Here is a 27,040-nt window from a genome sequence, read left to right as displayed (position 1 = left end):
CCTGTTGCCGCAAGTCCTCACCAGTGAACAGCACACACACACACACACACACACACGGAAGAACCCTTCAATCTGGTCATTCTTTCTGTCTGCCTGTCTGTCTGTCACCGAAGCACAATGTGTCAGCAAATCTGGTCATTCTTCTTTTTTTTTTTATTATTATTTATTTATGATAGTCACAGAGAGAGAGAGAGAGAGAGAGAGAGAGGCAGAGACACAGGCAGAGGGAGAAGCAGGCTCCATGCACCGGGAGCCCGATGTGGGATTCGATCCCAGGTCTCCAGGATCGCGCCCTGGGCCAAAGGCAGGCGCCGAACCGCTGTGCCACCCAGGGATCCCAAATCTGGTCATTCTTAAGAGATGAACCAACTACTAGTTTGAGGGAAAGGGCAGTGGCAGGATTAGTGCTGCCTCTACAGGGGCTAGTTATTGCTTTTCCATTTTTTCCCACTGATATTTACACCCTAGTGGGGCCAAGGACATGTGGTTGAACAGCCAACTGTCCTAGAGTTATCTAATTCCCAGGCTTCCATCAAATACACACAAATATACATACTTAGTGTGGTTCCTGAAAAGGGAAATTGAACCATGACAAATTTATGGCAAGTTTTGGACCTGGATTATTCTCAAACCATCTTTCCATGCTTCTAAGAGTTGAGAGTCAGGGCCACGTGCAACTGAACCTAATAACCCCAGTGACTACAAGCAGACAAGGAGAAAGACTAGCCCAGCCTTGGAGTGGTTCCCCAAGCAGCATGACCAGCCAAGACTTCCTCCCCTCCCTGTCCACCCTGACCTCTGTAGTGAGTCATCTTTCTTCACCCTAGCCCAGACACCAATCCATCAAAGGAGAAAAGATAGCCCTCTCCTTTTTAAGTGCAAAATATTTCCTTCAGAGCATTGGATTCAAGGCCATTCAGAGACTCATGAAGGGATTCCCAAGAAAACAGTCATTAGATCAGCTTGGAGCTTTTAAGTTCATCCAGCCCAGATATAAACATCATTGAGAGTCTATCTGTACAAATAGGATGGAAGGGGGACACAAAGATGATGAGGAAAACTCACTTCCTACCCTCAATGAGATTTCAGTCTAATGAGGCAAATGACAATTAACGACAGAGGAAGATGAGGCTCTTAGGCTTTTTCAAAAAGGGCTTCAGTTTGGGGATCCCTGGGTGGCTCAGCGGTTTAGCATCACCTTTGGCCCAGGGTGTGATCCTGGAGTCCCGGGATGGAGACCCACGTCCGGCTCCCTGTGTGGAGCCTGCTTCTCCCTCTGCCTGTGTCTCTGCCTCTGTGTGTGTGTGTGTCTTTCATGAATAAATAAATAAAAATCTTTAAAAAAAATAAAAAACAAGCATTTAAAAAAAGGGGGGGGGGCTTCAGTTAGTATCTCCCGTCAAATCTCATAAAAACTAGATGATAGAAGTGACAGGGTATACCTGTGGACCCTGGTTCTAATTGAGAAACTGAGTTAATTATGTAAAAAATCCAAAAATGATAAAATTAAACACATCAGGTCAATGAATAGTATTTAGTAAGAGTTTGTTGGGCATATAAGAACAATTTGTGAACTGGAGCTTTCAAATTTAAAACTGGGGAGGAGGGGCAAGATGGCAGAAGAGTAGGGTCCCCAAATCACCTGTCTCCACCAAATTAACTAGATAACCTTCAAATCATCCTGAAAATCTACGAATTCGGCCTGAGATTTAAACAGAGAACAGCTGGAATGCTACAGTGAGAAGAGTTTGCGCTTCTATCAAGGTAGGAAGACGGGGAAAAAGAAATAAAGAAACAAAAGGCCTCCAAGGGGGAGGGGCCCCGCGAGGAGCTGGGCTGAAGCCGGGTCGAGTGTCCCCAGGACAGGAGAGCCCCGTCCCGGAGGAGCAGGAGCTGCACCAACCTTCCCGGGAGGAAAGGGGCCCGCAGGGAGGTGGAGCAGGACCCAGGAGGGCGGGGATGCCCTCGGGCTCCCTGGACACTAACAGGCACCTGCACCCCGGGAGAGAACCCCGAGCTCCCTAAGGGCTGCAGCGCGCACCGCGGGACCCGGAGCAGCTCGGAGGGGCTCGGGCGGCGGCTCCGCGGAGGGGGCTGCGGGGCGGGAGCGCAAATCCAACAGCGCAGGCCCCGGGGCACAGGGCGCCGGGACACAGCCCAGGATCCAGCCTCCCCCGCGACAGGCAGAGGCCGGGAGGGCCCAGGACAGCAAGGACGCTCCTGCCCCGAGCTGAGCAGATCAGCGGCCCCGCCCTGGAGCCTCCAGGCCCTGCAGACGGAGAGCCCCGGAGCTACTGCAGGAGCTGACTCCAGGGCTGCAGAGCTGGCCCCACCACTGCAGTTGTTCCTCCTGGGGCCTCACGGGGTGAACAACCCCCACTGAGCCCTGCACCAGGTAGGGGCAGAGCAGCTCCCCCAAGTGCTAACACCTGAAAATCAGCACCACAGGCCCCTCCCCCAGAAGACCAGCGAGACGGACCAGTTCCAGGGGAAGTCAAGGGACTTAAAGTATACAGAATCAGAAGATACTCCCCCGTGGTATTTTTTTTTTCCTTTTTGATTTCTGTTTGCTTCCCCCACCCTTTTTTTCCCTTTCTTTTTCTTTGTCTTTTTCTTTTCTTTTTTTTTTTTCTCGTCCTTTTTTCTTTTTTCTTTTTCTCTTTTCTTTCCTTCTTTCTCTCCTCTCTTTTTCTCCTTTTCCCAATACAACTTGTTTTTGGCCACTCTGCACTGAGCAAAATGACTAGAAGGAAAACCTCACCTCAAAAGAAAAAATCAGAAACAATCCTCTCTCCCACAGAGTTACAAAATCTGGATTACAATTCAATGTCAGAAAGCCAATTCAGAAGCACTATTATACAGCTACTGGTGGCTCTAGAAAAAAGCATAAAGGACTCAAGAGACTTCATAACTCAAAATTTAGATCTAATCAAGCAGAAATTAAAAATCAATTGAATGAGATGCAATCCAAACTAGAAGTCCTAACAATGAGGGTTAACGAGGTGGAAGAACAAGAGAGTGGCATAGAATATAAGTTGATGGCAAAGAGGGAAACTGAGGAAAAAAGAGACAAACAATTAAAAGACCATGAAGATGGATTAAGGGAAATAGACGACAGCCTGAGGAAGAAAAACATCATTTAATTTGGGGTTCCCGAGGGCAACAGAAGGGACAGAGGGCCAGAATATGTATTTGAACAAATCCTAGCTGAAAACTTTCCTAATCTGGGAGGGGAAACAGGCATTCAGATCCAGGAAATAGAGAGATCCCCCCCCTAAAAACAATAAAAACCATTCAACACCTAGACATTTAATAGTTAAGCTTGCAAATTCCAAAGATAAAGAGAAGATCCTTGTATACATAAACAACATCTTCTTTATCCATTAGATGGACACCGAGGCTCCTTCCACAGTTTGGCTATTGTGGATACAATGGAATATTACTCAGCCATTAAAAATGACAAATAGCCACCATTTGCTTCAACGTGGATGGAACTGGAACTGGAGGGTATTATGCTGAGTGAAATAATTGGAGAAGGACAAACATTATATGTTCTCATTCATTTGGGGAATATAAATAATAGTGAAAGGGAATAGAAGGGAAGGGAGAAGAAATGTGTGGGAAATATCAGAAAGGGAGACAGAACATGAGAGACTCCTAACTCTGGGAAACTATCCAGGGGTGGTGGAAGGGGAGGTGGGTGGGGGTGGGCTGACTGGTGACAGGCACTGAGGGGGGCACTTGACAGGATGAGCACTGGGTGTTATTCTGTATGTTGGTAAATTGAAAACCAAAAAAAAAATAAATTTATTTTTTAAAAATAAACAAATAAATAAACTGACAAAGACAAATGATAAAAAAAGAGAGAGAGAAGATCCTTAAAGCACAAAGAGACAAGAAATCCCTGACTTTTATGGGGAGGAGTATTAGGGTAACCGCAGACCTCTCCACAGAGACCTGGCAGGCCAGGAAGGGCTGGTGGGATATATAAAGGGTCCTAAATGAGAAGAACATGCAACCAAGAATACTTTATCCAACAAGGCTCTCATTCAAAATGGAAGGAGAGATAAAGAGCTTCCAAGACAGGCAGGAACTGAAAGAATATGTGACCTCCAAACCAGGGGGGACTCTTAAAATTCCCCTTTAAGAAGAAGTCCAGTGAAACAATCCACAAAAACAAGGACTGAATAGACACCATGATGACACTAAACTCATACCTTTCAAAAGTAACTCTGAACATGAACGGGCTTAATGACCCCATCAAAAGGCGCAGGGATTCAGACTGCATAAAAAAGCAGGACCCATCTATTTGCTGTCTACAAGAGACTCATTTTAGACAGAAGGACACCTACAACCTGAAAACAAAAGGTTGGAGAACCATTTACCATTCAAATGGTCCTCAAAAGAAAGCAGGGGTAGCCATCCTTATATCAGATGAACTAAAATTTACCGTGAAGACTGTAGTGAGAGATGAAGAGGCACACTATATCATATTTAAATGATCTATCCAACAAGAGGACTTAACAATCCTCAATATGTATGCACCGAATGTGGGAGCTGTCAAATATATCAATCAATTAATAACCAAAGTGAAGAAATACTTTGATAATAATACACTTATACTTGGTGACTTCAATCTAGCTCTTTCTACACTCGATAGGTCTTCTAAGCACAACATCTCCAAAGAAACGAGAGCTTCAAATGATACACTGTACCAGATGGATTTTACAGATATCTACAGAACTTTACATCCGAACTCAACTGAATACACATTCTTCTCAAGTGCACATGGAACTTTCTCCAAAATAGACCACATACTGGGTCACAAATTGGGTCTGAACTGATACCAAAAGACTGGGATAGTCCCCTGCATATTCTCAACCATAATGCCTTGAAATTAGAATTAAATCACAATAAGAAGTTGGAAGGACTTCAAACACGTGGAGGTTAAGGACCATCCTGCTAAAAGATGAAAGGGTCAACCAGGAAATTAAGCAAGAATTAAAAATATTCATGGAAACTAATGAGAATGAAGATACAACCATTCAAAATCTTTGGGATTCAGCAAAAGGAGTCCTAAGGGGGAAATACATCTCAATACAAGCATCCATTCAAAAACTGGAAAGAACTCAAATACAAAAGCTAACCGTACACCTAAAGGAGCTAGAGAAAAACCTGAACAGGCCAATAACCAGAGAGGAAATTGAAGCAGTCATCAATAACCTCCCAAGACACAAAAGTCCAGGGCCAGATGGTTTCCCAGGAGAATTCTATCAAACGTTTAAAGAAGAAACCATACCTATTCTACTAAAGCTGTTTGGAAAGATAGAAAGAGATGGAGTACTTCCAAATTCGTTCTATGAGGCCAGCATCACCTTAATTCCAAAACCAGACAAAGACCCCACCAAAAAGGAGAATTATAGACCAATATCCCTGATGAACATGGGTGCAAAAATTCTCAACAAGATACTAGCCAATAGGATCCAACAACACATTAAGAAAATTATTCACTATGACCAAGTAGGATTTATCCCCGGGACACAAGGCTGGTTCAACACTCGTAAAACAATCAGTGTGATTCATCATATCAGCAAGAGAAAAACCAAGAACCATATGATCCTCTCATTAGATGCAGAGAAAGCATTTGACAAAATACAGCATCCATTCCTGATCAAAACTCTTCAGAGTGTAGGGATAGAGGGAACATTCCTCAACATCTTAAAAGCCATCTACGAAAAGCCCACAGCAAATATAATTCTCAATGGGGAAGCACTGGGAGGCTTTCCCCTAAGATCAGGAACAAGACAGGGATGTCCACTCTCACCACTGCTATTCAACATAGTACTGGAAGTCCTAGCCTCAGCAATCAGACAACAGAAAGACATTAAAGGCATTCAAATTGGCAAAGAAGAAGTCAACTCTCCCTCTTCATCGATGACATGATACTCTACATAGAAAACCCAAAAGCCTCCACCCCAAGATTGCTAGAACTCATACAGCAATTTGGTAGCATGGCAGGATACAAAATCAATGCCCAGATCAGTGGCATTTCTATACAATAACAATGAGACTGAGGAAAGAGAAATTAAGGAGTCAATCCCATTTACAATTGCACCCAAAAGCATAAGATACCTAGGAATAAACCTAACCAAAGAGGTAAAGGATACCATAAAACTATAGATATAGATATATCTATAGGGTATATAGATATACCCTAAAAACTATAGAACACTTCTGAAAGAAATTGAGGAAGACACAAAGAGATGGAAAATATTCCATGCTCATGGTTTGGCAGAATTAATATTGTGAAAATGTCAATGTTACCCAGGGCAATTTACACGTTTAATGCAATCCCTATCAAAATACCATGGACTTTCTTCAGAGAGTTAGAACAAATTATTTTAAGATTTGTGTGGAATCAGAAAAGACCCCGAATAGCCAGGGGAATTTTAAAAAAGAAAACCATATCTGGGGGCATCACAATGCCAGATTTCAGGTTGCACTACAAAGCTGTGGTCATCAAGACACTGTAGTACTGGCACAAAACCAGACACATAGATCAATAAACAGAATAGAGAACCCAGAAGTGGACCCTCAACTTTATGGTCAACTAATATTCGATAAAGGAGGAAAGACTATCCACTGGAAGAAAGACAGTCTCTTCAATAAATGGTGCTGGGAAAATTGGACATCCACATGCAGAAGAATGAAACTAGACCATTCTCTTGCATCAGACACAAAGATAAACTCAAATTGGATGAAAGATCTAAATGTGAGACAAGATTCCATCAAAATCCTAGAGGAGAACACAGGCAACACCCTTTTTGAACTTGGCCACAGCAACTTCTTACAAGATACATCCACGAAGGCAAAAGAAACAAAAGAAAAATGAACTATTGGGACTTCATCAAGATAAGAAGCTTTTGCACAGCAAAGGATACAGTCCACAAAACTAAAAGACAACCTCCAGAATGGGAGAAGATATTTGCAAATGACATATCAGATAAAGGGCTAGTTTCCAAGATCTATAAAGAACTTATTAAACTCCACAGCAAAGAAACAAACAATCCAATCATGAAATGGGCAAAAGACATTAACAGAAATCTCACAGAGGAAGACATGGACATGGCCAACACGCACATGAGAAAATGCTCTGCATCACTTGCCATCAGGGAAATACAAATCAAAACCACAATGAGATAACACCTCACACCAGTAAGAATTGGGGAACATTAACAAGGCAGGAAACCACAAATGTTGGAGAGGATGCAGAGAAAAGGGAACCCTCTTACACTGTTGGTGGGAATGTGAACTGGTGCAGCCACTCTGGAAAACTGTGTGGAGGTTCCTCAAAGAGTTAAAAATAGTCCTGCCCTACGACCCAGCAATTGTATACTGTTGGGGATTTACCCCAAAGATACAGATGCAATGAAACGCCGGGACACCTGCACCCCGATGTTTCTAGCAGCAATGTCCACAATAGCCAAACTGTGGAAGAAGCCTCGGTGTCCATCAAAAGATGAATGGATAAAGAAGATGTGGTTTATGTATACAATGGAATATTACTCAGCCATTGGAAACGACAAATACCCACCATTTGCTTTGACGTGGATGGAACTGGAGGGTATTAGGCTGAGTGAAGTAAGTCAATTGGAGAAGGACAAACATTGTATGTTCTCATTCATTTGGGGAATATAAATAATAGGGAACGGGAATAGAAGGGAAGGGAGAAGAAGTGTGTGGGAAATATCAGAAAGGGAGACAGAACATGAAGACTCCTAACTCTGGAAAACGAACTAGAGGTGGTGGAAGGGGAGGAGGTCTGGGGGTGGCTGTGCCTGGGTGGCAGGTACTGAGGGGGGCACGTGACGGGATGAGCACTGGGTGTTATTCTGTATGTTGGCAAATTGAACACCAATAAAAAATAAATTTATTATAAAAAAAGAATTTTGAAAAAAAATAAAAAAAATAAAATTTACCAATAACTGAGGTGGTTTGCTGAATACTTTGCATGTGTGAACTAATTGAATCCTCATAATAAATCTAAGCAGTGGGTACTATCATTATCCCCATTTTGCAGATGAAAAAAAAAAAAAACAGAAACAGAGAAACCAATAACTTTCTCAGGTTCACACAACTAGCAAGTAGCAGAGCCAGATTTCGAACCCAGATAGACTGAAGTCGATGCTTGTATTCAAATCAATGCTAATGTGCACATGAATCACCTGGGAGCTAAAGTACAAATTCTAATTCAGAAGTTCTTTTTTTTTTTTTTTTAAAGTAGGCTCCATATCCAGCATGGAGTCCAATGTGGCACTCAAACTCGTAGCCCTAAGCTCAAGAGTCAGACCCTTAACTAACTGAGACACCCAGTCTCCCTAATTCAGTTTGGGGCACCTGGATGGCTCAGTCAGTTGAGCATCTGCCTTCCACTCAGGTCATGATCCTGGGGTTGGGGATTGAGCCTTGATTAGGCTGATTAGTGGGCAGCCTGCATCTCCTTCTCCCTCTGCCATTCCCCCACCATGTGTGCATGGTCTCTCTCTCACATAAATAAATAAAATCTTTAAAACACAATCTTGAAAAAAAAGTTATTGAGTGTGAGGCCTAAGATGCTGCATTTCTAACCAGCTCTAGATGATACAGATCCAAGGACCACACTTAGAGTAGCAAGGGTATAAACTGTTAAGCTGTGTTGTGTTGTCACACAACATTTGTTGTGGGCATGTCAAACTCTGATGTTGAGTGTGGGAGTAGAACCTGTAAATGTAGAAATCGATACAAACATCCTCAAATTCTCCAGATGGGAGATGTAGTAGTGAATACTGGGAGCTGAGCTTTAAGTATATAAGGAGTCATGACAGAGAGGAATTTTTAGGATTTTAGATTTTCAGGAAGTGCCAATTCTGGATTTTCTTGTCTTCCACTTTCCCAGGTTGTTCAAATCTACTAGACACAGACTTTTTACAGAAATATCTCAAGAATATCCCCCAGGAATAAGCTAGGTCCACAGTATTTGCCTGTGGCCTGGATGACGTATGGGGAAGGCAGAGATGTGTACCCTCAGATGGTGGGTGTGGGAGCAGTTATTATGGTTTTGCTTATAGCCTTAGAATTGGGAGATCATAAACTTTCTCAGGTCAAGTGGATTAAGTTAGGGGTGGCTCTTCAGGGATCAGAGCCTAGGAGAGTGGGCTGCTCCCAGCTACTAGTCAGGTGTGAGTTGTGAACTTGCTAAAAACTCCGAGATGGATGAAAGGTGGTGAGAGAGAAAGGAGAGAGGCTTCACTCAGTGTGGTTGGGCTGCATCTGAGAGGGGGTGAGCCGTGTAGTGAGAGTCAGAAGAGAAAGTGGTTCCCATGGAGAATGCAATTCTCAATTGATTTCTTTTGGTTTGTTTAAGGGATAGATGGGAGGTGGAATTTAAATAGATGAACCTGGCCAACGCAAACAGGCACCTACATTCTTTTGATTCCAAGGTCTTTCCCCAGTTAGCCAGCAGCACTCCCCAACATGGGCAAGCAAAAAAGAATGGAGCTAAACAATGACGGTATTATGTATTAAGTATTTACCATTAACCCAGAGACTTTTAGGTGCATTGTTTCATCTATGCCTTGTACAATCCTCATTTTACATGTGGAGAAATTGGATACAGAAAACTTAAGAAAGTTGCTGAAGATCGTAGAGCTAGTAAATGGTGAGATTAAGGTTTAAATCTCAACCTGTATCTCTGAAGTCTGTTCGCTGAATTATAGTTCTACCCTAATAGATGGGGACAAACATTCTTGTTTTACCCAGGTGAGAAAACTGTGGCTTAGTAAGTTGGGGGGATTTATCCAAGAGGCTAGGGCAGGCAGAGACTGGACCAAGATCTCAGGTAGCTAACTCTGGAAGCACTCATATTTTCTTGTTTATCTCATCTTTTTAGTCAAACAGTAAGCTTTCTGAGGGCAGAAACCCTGCTCTATTTCTCTCTGTAATATGAGCTCCCAGTATAAGCTAGGTGCTCATCTAATGTCAAGTGAGTGAGTGTTCAGATTTAGTTCAGTTGTTAGCTATATTTGGTATTGGGAGTGAATTTAACATGGTCTTTAGTGTCTATATTTTACTGAGTGCTTGAAGGAGGGATCTCCTGGCAAGGGAGAGTAGCTTGGCTCCCCAGCGTTCCAACAACCTTCTGTAGATGTTCTCATTACCCAAACCATTTTGTCTCAAATATCACCACTCTTCCTACAAGCCATCCAGTCTCTTCCTCCTCTATCTTAACTCCTCGTGGCTTCAGTCACTATGCAGCCACGTCCAATAGAGCTTTCTGTGATGATATAAATGTCCTATATCTATGCTGCCTAACAGGGTAGCCATTAGCCACATGTGGCTATTGAGCCTTGGAAATGTAGCTAATCCTACATTAGCTACATTCAGGGAACTGAATTTAGAATTTTATTGAGTTTTAATTAATTTAAATAGTTACATGTGACTGGTTATTACCATATTGTAAAAGGTAGATCTAGATTCAACTCTCACATTGCTGCCACCAACCCAGGTCTTTCCCTTGAGCCTCCACATAAAATTTCATTTGACTACTGAACATTGCCTGACCTCAATGACCAAATGAGTTACATCTAGAATGCCTTACTAACCCCATCTCGTGTCTGAGCTTTGCTTGCGTTCTTGACCTCACCCAGCTAATCATGTACTACCTGGTTGCTTAGCTGGAAATCACCTTGTTGTTTCTGTGTGCTTTTTCTTCTATACCTCCCTGGGCCTTTCCAATGGTCTTCCCATCGAGTCTCTTTTCTTTCTGCTTCTCCTGGCTTGTGGTTGATTTCATCATTGGTCCCAATTCTTTACTCCTCTGTAATAGAATTATTCACTCATCTTCTGCCACCAAGGTGGATGGCCTTTGAAGTAAGGCTTGGTCAAGTAAGGCTTGAAGTAAGGCTTTGACCACTGGGATTTTTACAAGGGTGATTTGAGCAGAGGCTTGGAAAGTTCTTGTGCCTTTGGGATTCCTTTTTTGCACTTCTGCCTTCACTATGGGAAGAAAATGCTCTGGGTAGCTTCTGGTCCAAGAGGGATGAGAGATGCATGAGGTAGACCTGGACCCCGCTCACAGTCTGGAGCTAAGCCTAGCCAATCCCAGCTGAGGTCATTTATACTTAGATAAAACACAGGTGTGAGAGTGAGAAGTAAATGTTTATTGCTGTTTGCCACTGTGATTTTGGAGTGTTTGTTACTCAGCAAAAGCAGGCTAATACACAGTTTCCATCTGTTTTCCTTACTGCCTAGTCTCCATTGTGAGATATAGCTCTATCTTGTTATTGGTATACAGCATCTGATTTTTCCTGTAGGATAAAATTCCAAATGTTTTTCCAGGCATGGAAGCCCTGCCTTGCCCAACCTCAGGTTCTTATTTCCATCTCACTCTATCATGACTCTGACTCAATTACCATCCAGAATACTTGAAGGTTTGAAGATGATTTGGACTTTGATTCCCTTATACCTTTGTTTTGTCTTTCCTTCTGCCTGGATTTTTATGCCATACCTGCTTTGTCAATTCCTACTGATTATTCAAAGCTGGCTCAAGTGCCACCACTTAGAAGTGTGCCATGTATGACTGAATAGTACTTCATGGTATTACTGTTAGAAAACTTGTTTCATGGCATTGTAGCAGATTGTGTCTGTGATCTGACCTTGCTGATAGCTTTAGGGAAATGACCTTATTTTATTCATGCTTGTATCCCTTATATCTAAGCCTAACTCATTTCTTGGCATAAAGTAGATGCTCAAAACAGGTATAATGAGTGAATGTTAAAGGGCATCATTTGGCAATCCTCCTTTCTAGGCAATATGATGAGCTTGTAGAGAGCAGATTAATTCAGAGGTCTCATGCAAGCAGCATTCCTGTGGTTCTCAGAGTAATTCTCCCAGGAAAGGAGTTATGCTTGGCAGAATCTGCTAGAGATTTTGCCTGTTCTGTTCCAGAATATATGGAGAGGCAGCATATATAGTTGGATCATGGGACAAGAGAGCCCATTTGTAGCTCTGGCTCTGTCACCAACTTTTCATTCTGTCTCACTGAGCTTCAGGTTCTTTGTACAATGAGGTTCTTGGATTTGAGAGTCTCCACAGGCACTTCTGACCCTAATGTACAGCCTGAGTCCCTAAGAATCCCACAAGTCCCCAGGAGATATGAAGAGCCACAAAGGATGGGGCAGCTGGATTAGAGGAACTAGCCCCTCACTGTGGTCAGGGAACTTGGTTCTCATTAGGTTTCCCTGTACTTATATTCCTGTTACCCATATACTGGTTAAAACTGACACAAAAATACAGTAGCTTAAAACAATAATTTATTATTTCTCAGGCTTTTGTGGGTTGGGGTTGGCTAGGTTATTCTGGACAGATTTTGCTTGGGATCTCCTCTGCAGTTGCAGTCAGATGGTGGCTGGGGCTGTAGTTATCTGGGGGCTTAACTGGGCTGGATGTCCAAGATGCCTCATCCACATGGCTGGCAGCTGATGCCAGCTGTCAGCTGGGGCTGTCACTGAAGCACTATGTGGCTTGTCCCTGTGGTGTGGGCTTCTCACAGTATAGTGGCTACTTCTAAGTAAGAGCATCCCAAGTGTGAGAGTTCCTAGTGCCTTAGGCAGCAGCTGTAAGACTTCTTATGACTAAGGCACAGAATTCTCAGAATATCATTTTTGCCACATCCTTTTGGATAGGCAAGTCACTAAGGCCAGCCCAGATTTAAGGGGCAGAGCACAGACCTTACCTTTCCACGGGATGAATGTTGAGAAATGTGCAGCCCTCTCCAATTCATCTCAGCCTGAGAATTTGCTGAGGTAAAGGATCTTGGAACTGGGAAATAATTTAAGATTGGAAAAACCCAGGTGGATATGGATAAACATTTTGGGGTGTCTTGAGGGCTATCCTTATGGTTAAGAAGGAGAAAATCTAGATTTCATCCTATTTTTAATCAAAGCATCTCTCTGAGGTTCAGTTCTTTTTTAAAAGAGTTTCATGACTTTTAAAGGTAATCTCATGATCAGGGTTTGGCCCAGGTCCCACAGCCTTAGCAAACAAATTTATGTTAAATAAATTGACCCCTGGGCATTCATAGTCCAGTCTGTGCACCTACAGCAGAAGACAAAGATGCAGACTTGGCCTCACTGTATAGATAGGGGTGCTTTCTTAGATTGGGGCTTCCCAGGAACCTGGGTAGAACTTGAGGTGACTCATTCTATAGAAAAAACACACTTTGGACCTTTGTTAAATTTTTTACCTGTCTAGATGTCTCTTTGTATCCTGTTAAAATTAAGTACAAAATGGAGACCAGGTGTAAGAATTCCTTGAGAAGACAAAACTATTTTGCCCGTATAAGCAAAAATTAAATCGAGCTTATTTTATCAACATAAGCAAAACTTAGTTGTTGTTTTTTTTGTATATGCTTGTGATCATCATAAAAGAGCTTAAATCATCTTCCTAAAACTAGTATGAGACAGTCACTTTCAATGAATCCTCTGCTATCTGAAAATCCCATTATAATAATCAATCATTGCAAATCAGCTAGAAATCAGCTTCCTCATTTTTCACTTATAACCACACTGTAAGGCCATGCCCCTGAGCTTCATATCAGGTTTAAATTTGTTTTTTTAATAATAAATTTATTTTTATTGGTGTTCAATTTACCAACATACAGAATAACACCCAGTGCTCATCCCATCAAGTGCCCCCCTCAGTGCCCATCACCCATTCACCCCCACCCCCCGCACTCCTCCCTTTCCACCACCCCGAGTTCGTTTCCCAGAGTTAGGAATCTTTATGTTCTGTCTCCCTTTCTGATATTTCCCACACATTTCTTCTCCCTTCCCTTCTATTCCCTTACACTATTATTTATATTCCCCAAATGAATGAGAACATACACTGCTTGTCCTTCTCCGATTGACTTATTTCACTCAGCATAATACCCTCCAGTTCCATCCACATTGAAGCAAATGGTGGGTATTTGTCGTTTCTAATGGCTGAGTAATATTCCATTGTATACATAAACCACATCTTCTTTATCCATTCATCTTTCGATGGACACCGAGGCTCCTTCCACAGTTTGGCTATTGTGGACATTGCTGCTAGAAACATCGGGGTGCAGGTGTCCCGGCGTTTCATTGCATCTGTATCTTTGGGGTAAATCGCCAACAGTGCAATTGCTGGGTCGTAGGGCAGGTCTATTTTTAACTCTTTGAGGAACCTCCACACAGTTTTCCAGAGTGGCTGCACCAGTTCACATTCCCACCAACAGTGTAAGAGGGTTCCCTTTTCTCCGCATCCTCTCCAACATTTGTTGTTTCCTGCCTTGTTAATTTTCCCCATTCTCACTGGTGTGAGGTGGTATCTCATTGTGGTTTTGATTTGTATTTCCCTGATGGCAAGTGATGCAGAGCATTTTCTCATGTGCATGTTGGCCATGTCCATGTCTTCCTCTGTGAGATTTCTGTTCATGTCTTTTGCCCATTTCATGATTGGATTGTTTGTTTCTTTGGTGTTGAGTTTAATAAGTTCTTTATAGATTTTGGAAACTAGCCCTTTATCTGATACGTCATTTGCAAATATCTTCTCCCATTCTGGAGGTTGTCTTTTAGCTTTGTTGACTGTATCCTTTGCTGTGCAAAAGCTTCTTATCTTGATGAAGTCCCAATAGTTCATTTTTCTTTTGTTTCTTTTGCCTTCTTGCAAGAAATTACTGTGGCCGAGTTCAAAAAGGGTGTTGCCTGTGTTCTCCTCTAGGATTTTGATGGAATCTTGTCTCACATTTAGATCTTTCATCCATTTTGAGTTTATCTTTGTGTCTGATGCAAGAGAATGGTCTAGTTTCATTCGTCTGCATGTGGATGTCCAATTTTCCCAGCACCATTTATTGAAGAGACTGTCTTCCTTCCAGTGGATAGTCTTTCCTCCTTTTTCGAATATTAGTTGACCATAAAGTTCAGGGTCCCTTCTGGGTTCTCTATTCTGTTCCATTGATCTATGTGTCTGGTTTTGTGCCAGTACCACACTGTCTTGATGACCACAGCTTTGTAGTACAACCTGAAATCTGGCATTGTGATGCCCCCAGATATGGTTTTCTTTTTTAAAATTCCCCTGGCTATTCGGGGTCTTTTCTGATTCCACACAAATCTTAAAATAATTTGTTCTAACTCTCTGAAGAAAGTCCATGGTATTTTGATAGGGATTGCATTAAACGTGTAAATTGCCCTGGGTAACATTGACATTTTTACAATATTAATTCTGCCAATCCATGAGCATGGAATATTTTTCCATCTCTTTGTGTCTTCCTCAATTTCTTTCAGAAGTGTTCCATAGTTTTTAGGGTATAGATCCTTTACCTCTTTGGTTAGGTTTATTCCTAGGTATCTTATGCTTTTGGGTGCAACTGTAAATGGGATTGACTCCTTAATTTCTCTTTCCTCAGTCTCATTGTTAGTGTATAGAAATGCCACTGATTACTGGGCATTGATTTTTGTATCCTGCCACGCTACCAAATTTCTGTATGAGTTCTAGCAATCTTGGGGTGGAGGTTTTTGGGTTTTCTATGTAGAGTATCATGTCATCGGCGAAGAGGGAGAGTTGACTTCTTCTTTGCCGATTTGAATGCCTTTAATGTCTTTTTGTTGTCTGATTGCTGAGGCGAGGACTTCCAGTACTATGTTGAATAGCAGTGGTAAGAGTGGACATCCCTGTCGTGTTCCTGATCTTAGCGGAAAGGCTCCCAGTGCTTCCCCATTGAGAATGATATTTGCTGTGGGCTTTTCGTAGATGGCTTTTAAGATGTGGAGGAATGTTCCCTCTATCCCAACACTCTGAAGGGTTTTGATCAGGAATGGATGCTGTATTTTGTCAAATGCTTTCTCTGCATCTAATGAGAGGATCATATGGTTCTTGGTTTTTCTCTTGCTGATATGATGAATCACAATGATTGTTTTACGAGTGTTGAACCAGCCTTGTGTCCCGAGGATAAATCCTACTTGGTCATGGTGAATAATTTTCTTAATGTGTTGTTGGATCCTATTGGCTAGTATCTTGTTGAGAATTTTTGCATCCATGTTCATCCGGGATATTGGTCTGTAATTCTCCTTTTTGGTGGGGTCTTTGTCTGGTTTTGGAATTAAGGTGATGCTGGCCTCATAGAATGAATTGGGAAGATTTTAATGGCTCTTGTTTTTATAATTTTTCTTATTGACCTGTCTAAATTCTTCATAAATATGAGAAAACTCTAACTCTTACCCTGCCTGTAGCACCCGTTCTCTGAACTGGAGCTGAGGAGCTTGACTATAACAATTCCAGCAGCAAAGGAGCAATAGAATGGCCAGAAAGCCAGGTCTAAGACAAAAAAGTCACCTTTCCAACCCACCAACAAGTATTGTTAAGCACTCTTTGGCATACTGGTGGTTGTCAGCTGTGATGGACATAATTCTAACATGGACCCAAGTTTCCCACTCATGTCATACACATCTTGTATAACCCTTTCTCCTTTAGTATGAATATGATAGTACAATCACTCTCTTTATTAGGTTAGATTATGTAAGACTCCATCATAATAGACCAAAGAGAGATTAGATATCATAAACTTGCTCCTGCTGTCCTTGAAGAAAGCAAGCATCCATGTTGCAAACTACCTATGGTAGCTACATGGCAAAGAGCTGAAAGTGGCTTCTAGTTACTAACAGTGGTCCCTGGCTGATACAAACTTAAGTCCCACAACATAAGGAAAGTAATTCTTCCAAAAACCAATGAACTTGGAAGAGGACCCTAACCAAGCCTTAGATGAGACTGTAGCCCCAGCCAACACTTTGATGACAGCCTGAAGGCTGACAAGACCCTGAAATGAGCTAAACTATACCTGGACTCCTGACCCACAGACACTATAATATAATAAATTTGTATTGTTCTAAGCTGGTACATTTGTGGTAATCTATTATATAACAATGAAGAACCATTACAGACCCTAATCCAGAGACTGGTTGTCTACAATGAGTATAACAGATGTGGTATAAAATCATTGAAGACATAGGTTCCTTAGCTCTTTCTGTTCCACTTTCTTATCAGATGACCTTCATCTTTATATATGGCTTATCCTCATGATCCAAAATGATGGCTTAATCTCCAGTCATCTTATCTACATTTCAGACATAGGAAAAAGGAAGGAGAAAAAAGACAAAAAGACATCCCCTGGTCATCTTTCCTTTACTTCAAGGAACAAATCTAAAAATCTTACCCGGTAGCTTCTGCTTAGTTTTTAATAGCCAGGACTTATTCACATGGTTATACCTAGCTGGAATGAGGTTGGGAAATGTATCTGCACACACTTGCTGCTCTTAGAAACAAACATTCATTCTTGCTGAAAAAAAAGTTCTTAGCAAACTAGGAATAGAGGGAATATTTCTCAACTTGATAAAGAATATCTGCAAAGCATCCACAATTAACATCATTTTTAAAGTTGAGAAATTCAAAACTTTACACTAAGATCAAGGAAAAGGCAAAGATATTCCCTTTCACCATTTCTTTTCAATGCCATACTGGAAGTTCTAACTAATATTATTATACAAGGACAAGGACAAGAAAAGGAAATAAATGATATGCAGATTGGAAAAGAAGAAATTGTATTGTCTTTGTTCACAGGTGACATTATTATTGACATAGAAAATCTTAAAGAAACAACAACAACAAAAACCCTTCTGGAACTAATAAGCAACTACAGCAAGATTGGAGAATACGGTGATACAAAGTTAATATGTAAGAGTCCATTGCTTTCCTATATATCAATAATGAACAAGTGGAATTTAAAATTTAAAAAACAAACACTACTATTTCTTTAGCACTTTCCTTAATTAAATACTTAAGTATAAATCTAAGGAAAATGAACAAGATCTATATAAAGAAAACTACAAAGCTCTAATGAAATAAATCAAAGAAGAATGAAAGCAATGGAGAAATATTCCAAGTTCATAGATAGGAAGACTCAAAATTTTCAACATGTCAATTCTTCCCAGCTTGAGCTATAGATTCAATGCAATCCAAATAAAAATCCTAGTAGGTTATTTTGTGGATATTGGCACTGATTCTAAAGTATATATGGAGTGGTAAAAGACCCAGAATATCCGATATAACATGGAAAGAAAAGAACAAAGTTGGAGGACTGACACTACCCAATTTTAAGACCTAGTATAAAGCAACAGTAATCAAGACAGTGTGGTATTAGTGAAATAATAGACAAACAAATCAATGGAACAAAATATAGAGCCCAGAAATAGGTCCACATAAATATAATTAACTGATCTTTGACAAGGAGTGAAAGCAAAAGAATGGAGCAAAGATAGTCTATTCAATAAATGGTGCTGGAAAAACTGGACATCAATAAGTAAATAAGTAAGTAAGTAAATAAATAAATAAATAAATAAATAAATAAATAAATAAATAAAATGCCTTTAGATACAGACCATATACCCTTCACAAAAATGAACTCAAAATGTATCACAGACCTAGGGGGAGGGGCAAGAAGGCGGAAGAGTAGGGTCCCCAGGTCACCTGTCCCCAACAAATTACCTAGAAAACCTTCAAATCATCCTGAAAATCTACGAATTCGGCCTGAGATTTAAAGAGAGACTAGCTGGAATGCTACAGTGAGAAGAGTTCGTGCTTCTATCAAGGTAGGAAGACGGGAAAAAAGAAATAAAGAAACAAAAGGCCTCCAAGGGGGAGGGGCCCCGCCAGGAGCCGGGCTGAGGCCGGGGCGAGTGTCCCCAGGACAGGAGAGCCCCGTCCCGGAGGAGCAGGAGCTGCACCAACCTTCCCGGGCGGAAAGGCCTCCCAGGGAGTTGGAGCAGGATCCCCAGAAAGGCGGGGCTGCCCTCAGGCTCCCTGGGACACAAACAGGCACCTGCGCCCCGGGGAGATGCGCCGAGCTCCCTAAGGGCTGCAGCGCGCACGGTGGGACCCGGAGCAGCTCGGAGGGGCTCGGGCGGCGGCTCCGCGAAGGGGGCTGCGGGGCGGGAGCACGAATCCAACAGCGCAGTCCCTGGAGCACAGGGCGCCGGGACACAGCCCAGGATCCGGCCTCCCCCGCGACAGGCAGAGGCCGGGAGGGCCCAGGACAGCAAGGACGCTCCTGCCCCGAGCTGAGCAGATCAGCGGCCCCGCCCGGGAGCCCCCAGGCCCTGCAGACGGAGAGCCCCGGAGCTACTGCGGGGGCTGACTCCAGGGTCCCAGAGCTGCCCCCGCCACTGTGGCTTCCTCCCGGGGCCTCACGGGGTGAACAACCCCCACTGAGCCCTGCACCAGGCAGGGGCCGAGCAGCTTCCCCAAGTGCTAACACCGGAAAATCAGCACAGCAGGCCCCTCCCCCAGAAGACCAGCTAGACGGACCAGGTCCAGGGGAAGTCAAGGGACTTAAAGTGTACAGAAACGGAAGATACTCCCCCGTGTTTTTTTGTTTTTGTTTTTGTTTTTTGTTTTTGTTTTGTTTTGTGCTTTTTTTTCTTTCTTTCTTCTTGATTTCTGATTGCTTCCCCCACCACACCCCCTTTTTTTTCTCCTTTCTTTCTTTTTCTTTCTCTTTTTCTTCTTTTTCCCCTTTTTTTTCTTCTTTCTCTTTTTTCTTTTTCTCTTTTCTTTCCTTCTCTCTCTCTTTTTCTCCTTTTCCCAATACAACTTGGTTTTGGCCACTCTGCACTGAGCAAAATGACTAGAAGGAAAACCTCACCTCAAAAAAAAGAATCAGAAACAGCCCTCTCTCCCACAGAGCTACAAAATCTGGATTACAATTCAATGTCAGAAAGCCAATTCAGAAGCACTATTATACACCTACTGGTGACTCTAGAAAAAACCATAAAGGACTCAAGAGACTTGATGACTGCAGAATTTAGATCCAATCAGGCAGAAATTAAAAATCAATTAAATGAGATGCAATCCAAGCTAGAAGTCCTAACGAGGAGGCTTAACAAGGTGGAAGAACGAGTGAGTGACATAGAAGACAAGTTGATGGCAAGAGGGAAACTGAGGAAAAAAGAGACAGGCAATTAAAAGACCATGAGGATAGATTAAGGGAAATAAATGACAGCCTGAGGAAGAAAAACCTACGTTTAATTGGGGTTCCCGAGGGCGCCGAAAGGGACAGAGGGCCAGAATATGTATTTGAACAAATCCTAGCTGAAAACTTTCCGAATCTGGGAAGGGAAACAGGCATTCAGATCCAGGGAATAGAGAGATCCCCCCCTAAAATCAACAAAAACCGTTCAACACCTCGACATTTAATAGTGAAGCTTGCAAATTCCAAAGATAAGGAGAAGATCCTTAAAGCAGCAAGAGAAAAAAGTCCCTGACTTTTATGGGGAGGAATATTAGGGTAACAGCAGACCTCTCCACAGAGACCTGGCAGGCCAGAAAGGGCTGGCAGGATATATTCATGGTCCTGAATGAGAAGAACATGCAACCAAGAATACTTTATCCAGCAAGGCTCTCATTCAAAATGGAAGGAGAGATAAAGAGCTTCCAAGACAGGCAGGAACTGAAAGAATATGTAACCTCCAAACCAGCTCTGCAAGAAATTTTAAGGGGGACTCTTAAAATTCCCCTTTAAGAAGAAGTTCAGTGGAACAATCCACAAAAACAAGGACTGAATAGATATGATGACACTAAACTCATATCTCTCAATAGTAACTCTGAACGTGAACGGGCTTAATGACCCCATCAAAAGGTGCAGGGTTTCAGACTGGATAAAAAAGCAGGACCCATCTATTTGCTGTCTACAAGAGACTCATTTTAGACAGAAGGACACCTACAACCTGAAAACAAAAGGTTGGAGAACCATTTACCATTCAAATGGTCCTCAAAAGAAAGCAGGGGTTGCCATCCTTATATCAGATAAATTAAAATTTACCCCAAAGACTATAGTGAGAGATGAAGAGGGACACTATCTCATACTCAAAGGATCTATCCAACAAGAGGACTTAACAATCCTCAATATATATGCCCCGAATGTGGGAGCTGCCAAATATTTAAACCAATTAATAACCAAACTGAAGAAATACTTTGATAATAATACACTTATACTTGGTGACTTCAATCTAGCTCTCTCTATACTAGATAGGTCTTCTAAGCACAACATATCCAAAGAAACGAGAGCTTTAAATGATACACTGGACCAGATGGATTTCACAGATATCTACAGAACTTTACATCCAAACTCAACTGAATACACATTCTTCTCAAGTGCACATGGAACTTTCTCCAGAATAGACCACATACTGGGTCACAAATCGGGTCTGAACCGATACCAAAAGATCGGGATAGTCCCCTGTATATTCTCAGACCATAATGCCTTGAAATTAGAACTTAATCACAACAAGAAGTTTGGAAGGACCACAAACACGTGGAGGTTAAGGACCATCCTGCTAAAAGATGAAAAGGTCAACCAGGAAATTAAGGAAGAATTAAAAAGATTCATGGAAACTAATGAGAATGAAGATACAACCGTTCAAAATCTTTGGGATGCAGCAAAAGCAGTCCTGAGGGGGAAATACATCGCAATACAAGCATCCATTCAAAAACTGGAAAGATCTCAAATTCAAAAGCTCACCTTACACATAAAGGAACTAGAGAAAAAGCAACAAATAGACCCCACCCCCAGCAGAAGAAGACAGTTAATTAAAATTCGAGCAGAACTCAATAATATCGAGACCAAAAGAACTGTGGAACAGATCAACAGAACCAGGAGTTGGTTCTTTGAAAGAATTAATAAGATAGATAAACCATTAGCCAACCTTATTAAAAAGAAGAGAGAGAAGACTCAAATTAATAAAATCATGAATGAGAAAGGAGAGATCACTACCAACACCAAGGAAATGCAAACGATTTTAAAAACATATTATGAACAGCTGTATGCCAATAAATTAGGAAATCTAGAAGAAATGGACGCATTCCTGGAAAGCCACAAACTACCAAAACTGGAGCAGGAAGAAATAGAAACCTGAACAGGCCAATAACCAGGGAGGAAATTGAAGCAGTCATCAAAAACCTCCCAAGACACAAGAGTCCAGGGCCAGATGGCTTCCCAGGGGAATTCTATCAAACGTTTAAAGAAGAAATCATACCTATTCTACTAAAGCTGTTTGGAAAGATAGAGAGAGATGGAGTACTTCCAAATTCGTTCTATGAGGCCAGCATCACCTTAATTCCGAAACCAGACAAAGACCCCACCAAAAAGTAGAATTACAGACCAATATCCCTGATGAACATGGATGCAGAAAGTCTCAACAAGATACTAGCCAATAGGATCCAACAACACATTAAGAAAATTATTCACCATGACCAAGTAGGATTTATCCCAGGGACACAAGGTTGGTTCAACACTCGTAAAACCATCAATGTGATTCATCATATCAGCAAGAGAAAAACCAAGAACCATATGATCCTCTCATTAGATGCAGAGAAAGCATTTGACAAAATACAGCATCCATTCCTGATCAAAACCCTTCAGAGTGTTGGGATAGAGGGAACTTTCCTCGACATCTTAAAAGCCATTTATGAAAAGCCCACAGCAAATCTCATTCTCAATGGGGAAGCACTGGGAGTCTTTCCCCTAAGATCAGGAACAAGACAGGGATGTCCACTCTCACCACTGCTGTTCAACATAGTTCTGGAAGTCCTCGCCTCAGCAATCAGACAACAAAAAGACATTAAAGGCATTCAAATTGGCAAAGAAGAAGTCAAACTCTCCCTCTTCGCCGATGACATGATACTCTACATAGAAAACCCAAAAGCCTCCACCCCAAGATTGCTAGAACTCATACAGAAATTTGGTAGCGTGGCAGGATACAAAATCAATGCCCAGGAATCAATGGCATTTCTATACACTAACAATGAGACTGAGGAAAGAGAAATTAAGGAGTCAATCCCATTTACAATTGCACCCAAAAGCATAAGATACCTAGGAATAAACCTAACCAAAGAAGTAAAAGATCTATACCCTAAAAACTATGGAACACTTCTGAAAGAAATTGAGGAAGACACAAAGAGATGGAAAAATATTCCATGCTCATGGATTGGCAGAATTAATATTGTAAAAATGTCAATGTTACCCAGGGCAATTTACACGTTTAATGCAATCCCTATCAAAATCCATGGACTTTCTTCAGAGAGTTAGAACAAATTATTTTAAGATTTGTGTGGAATCAGAAAAGACCCCGAATAGCCAGGGGAATTTTAAAAAAGAAAACCATATCTGGGGGCATCACAATGCCAGATTTCAGGTTGTACTACAAAGCTGTGGTCATCAAGACAGTGTGGTACTGGCACAAAAACAGACACACAGATCAATGGAACAGAATAGAGAATCCAGAAGTGGCCCCTCAACTTTATGGTCAACTAATATTCAACAAAGCAGGAAAGACTATCCACTGGAAAAAGACAGTCTCTTCAATAAATGGTGCTGGGAAAATTGGACATCCACATGCAGAAGAATGAAACTGGACCACTCTCTTTCACCATACACAAAGATAAACTCAAAATGGATGAGAGATCTAAATGTGAGACAAGAGTCCATCAAAATCATAGAAGAGAACACAGGCAACACCCTTTTTGAACTCGGCCACACTAACTTCTTGCAAGATACATCCACAAAGGCAAAAGAAACAAAAGCAAAAATGAACTATTGGGACTTCATCAAGATAAGAAGCTTTTGCACAGCAAAGGATACAGTCAACAAAGCTAAAAGACAACCTCCAGAATGGGAGAAGATATTTGCAAATGACATATCAGATAAAGGGCTAGTTTCCAAAATCTATAAAGAACTTATTAAACTCAACACCAAAGAAACAAACAATCCAATCATGAAATGGGCAAAAGACATGAAGAGAAATCTCACAGAGGAAGACATGGACATGGCCAACATGCACATGAGAAAATGCTCTGCATCACTTGCCATCAGGGAAATACAAATCAAAACCACAATGAGATACCACCTCACACCAGTGAGATGGGGAAAATTAACAAGGCAGGAAACAACAAATGTTGGAGAGGATGCGGAGAAAAGGGAACCCTCTTACACTGTTGGTGGGAATGTGAACTGGTGCAGCCACTCTGGAAGACTGTGTGGAGGTTCCTCAAAGAGTTAAAAATAGACCTGCCCTATGACCCAGCAATTGCACTGTTGGGGATTTACCCCAAAGATTCAGATGCAATGGAACGTCGGGACACCTGCACCCTGATGTTTCTAGCAGCAATGTCCACAATAGCCAAACTGTGGAAGGAGCCTCGGTGTCCATCGAAAGATGAATGGATAAAGAAGATGTGGTTTATGTATACAATGGAATATTACTCAGCAATTAGAAACGACAAATACCCATTTGCCCCATACCACCATTTGCTTCAACGTGGATGGAACTGGAGGGTATTATGCTGATTGAAATAAGTCAATCAGAGAAGGACAAACAGTGTATGTTCTCATTCTTTTGGGGAATATAAATAATAGTGAAAGGGAATATAAAGGAAGGGAAAAGAAATGTTGGGAAATATCAGGAAGGGAGACAGAACATAAAGGGGAAATGAACTAGGGGTGGTGGAAGGGGAGGAGGGCGGGTGTTGGAGGGGAATGGGTGACGGGCACTGAGGTGGACACTTGACGGGATGAGCACTGGGTGTTTTTCTGTATGTTGGTAAATTGAACACCAATAAAAATTAATTAGAAAAAATGAAAAAAAATAAATTTAAAACCATTCTGGGGATCCCTGGGTGGCGCAGCGGTTTAGCACCTGCCTTTGGCCCAGGGCGCGATCCTGGAGACCCCGGATCGAATCCCACGTCGGGCTCCCGGTGCATGGAGCCTGCTTCTCCCTCTGCCTATGTCTCTGCCTCTCTCTCTCACTGTGTGCCTATCATAAATAAATAAAAAAAATCAAACCATTCTGAAGTAAAAAGTTTATTTAGAAAAATAAAAGGGAGCCATTAAAGTGCTTATACTGGGGAAAGTATCATGATAATCCTGGGGGGCTTTGGAAAACCATTGTGGTTGTATTGGAATAAGAAATGGCTAGAGTCCAAGAAATCATCTGAAAGCCATTGAGGTCAGCCAGGTCAGCTGAAATGGTAATGGTCTTGACTGGTGTCCTTGAGAACAATCAGGAGGTTACAGATCACCATATTTTACCCCAGCACCACCAAGTATCATTACGAAATCCACAGGACTATATCTCACTTTGGATACCAGGGTCCTTGCTTAGACAGGTTAAAATGGCTCTCTGAGACTCAAGCTCAAAACAAATATCAAGGTGTATAATCAAAAGACAAGCTCCAATCACTCAGAGGTCTGTGGTTTTATGAACCTAGAAGCTTGGTCTCAACAGATACTGCAAAAGAGTCTTCTTGAATAGCTAAAAACTGCAGACAGATAACCTGAGATTTCACCCAACTCTAAAACCTCTTTGCTGTGACTCTGGCTTGTACCATTGTCTTTAAAAAATATTGTTCATCTCTCTCATAAAACATGTCCAAGGCTGTTTCTAAAAGAGACTTTAAAAAACCAGCAAAGCAAGTCTTGGTCAAATCCATTTGGCTTTAGCGTTCAGCTCCCCAGCAGAAAACCAGGTCAGTCACTCAGAATGCAATTTGTTGAAAACCTTCCTTTTGGACACAAGCATCAGCCAACATAGGGAGAGAGGAAAGAAATACAAGGCATGATGGTGGTGCCTTGCATTTATAGAATGAGGCAGCCAGACACTTGGCTGAGATAGGGTATTTTGAAGTAAACATATGAAATTGAGCAGTTTCCTGGTTTCTGTCAACCAAAGATTAGGAGCCAGAAGTCAAATGCAGGCATTTTTCCCCCTCCACAAATGAAATGCGGTGTTCAGAAAGCTCTTTGTAAAGCATTTGCTGGATGGTTGTGATTTATAGACAGCATTCCCTACACCTAGAAAACAGAGAGATCTGACCATATTCATTGGTCATAAAGTGCTAATAATCTCCAACTCAAGAAATCCACAGCGCCCTCCCCAAACAAACATTCATGTAAAAGAAAAAAGGTCAGCAATGAAATGAATATGCTTACATGGCAGGGGTGAGAGGGAAAGGAATGGTGGGCTGGTGGCTGTTCTAGGGTTTTTTATTTTGTTTGGTTGTTTGGGTTTTGTCTTGATTCCTCTTTGTTTGTCTAACCAAACTAGCCCCTTGAGGGGATGGCCCCATAGATCTTATGCATCATCCTCCCAGCCAAGCACAGGATCTTACCCAAGAGGCTGTCCACAAATCTTTGTCAATAATGACCCAGAAGGCTCAGTTTGACCACTTACAAGACACAAAGACTTTGCCAACAGCCTCCCCTTCAGGACAAACAGAGTACATGTCCCGTGGGTCTAGGTGAAGAAACAAGGAACAAAGGAATTGGATTGGATTGGAGGAATTGGATATGGATTTCTCTTCAAGTAAGAGCCAACATCCCAAGGCAGCCCTATTCCTTCCCTCCCCTAGAAAAGCACATGTTACCCAAGCTCAGATGGCCTCATCCTATTCAACCCTTGTGTGCTTTGTTTGTAGCTCATGGAGCTGATTATCACAGAAATATAGAGGAAGAGGCTGAAGCTGTTTCAGTTTGATGTGACATAGACTATGACAATCTTACCTGCATCTCTGTATAAATATTACAAAATAATCATATTATTTCCCCCAAACAAAGGAAACAAAACAACAGGCCAAATGTGGACACTTTTCTGGTTCATCTCTCTTCTGTTTTGGTTCAAAAAGCAGCCCTGAACCTTCCTACCTACACTTCCAGTATCTGGACTATCAGAAGAAATTTCTTTCTGTGCTGCCTGTGATTTTACTGATGGAGGATTAACTGTTGTTAAAGATAAGGACATCATCAGTGTACTGGAGTAGCTTTCTGTTTGCTAGGTCCGGGGACTGTAAGAAAGACACCCCTGGGGCACTTGGGTGGCAGATGCTTTTGGCTCAGGTCGTGATCCCTAGGGTCTTGGGATGGAGTTCTGCATGAGGA

The sequence above is a fragment of the Vulpes vulpes genome, chromosome 14 (assembly GCF_048418805.1).
Source record: "Vulpes vulpes isolate BD-2025 chromosome 14, VulVul3, whole genome shotgun sequence".
In the NCBI taxonomy this organism is placed as follows: domain Eukaryota; kingdom Metazoa; phylum Chordata; class Mammalia; order Carnivora; family Canidae; genus Vulpes; species Vulpes vulpes.
This window is presented reverse-complemented; position numbering follows the sequence as displayed.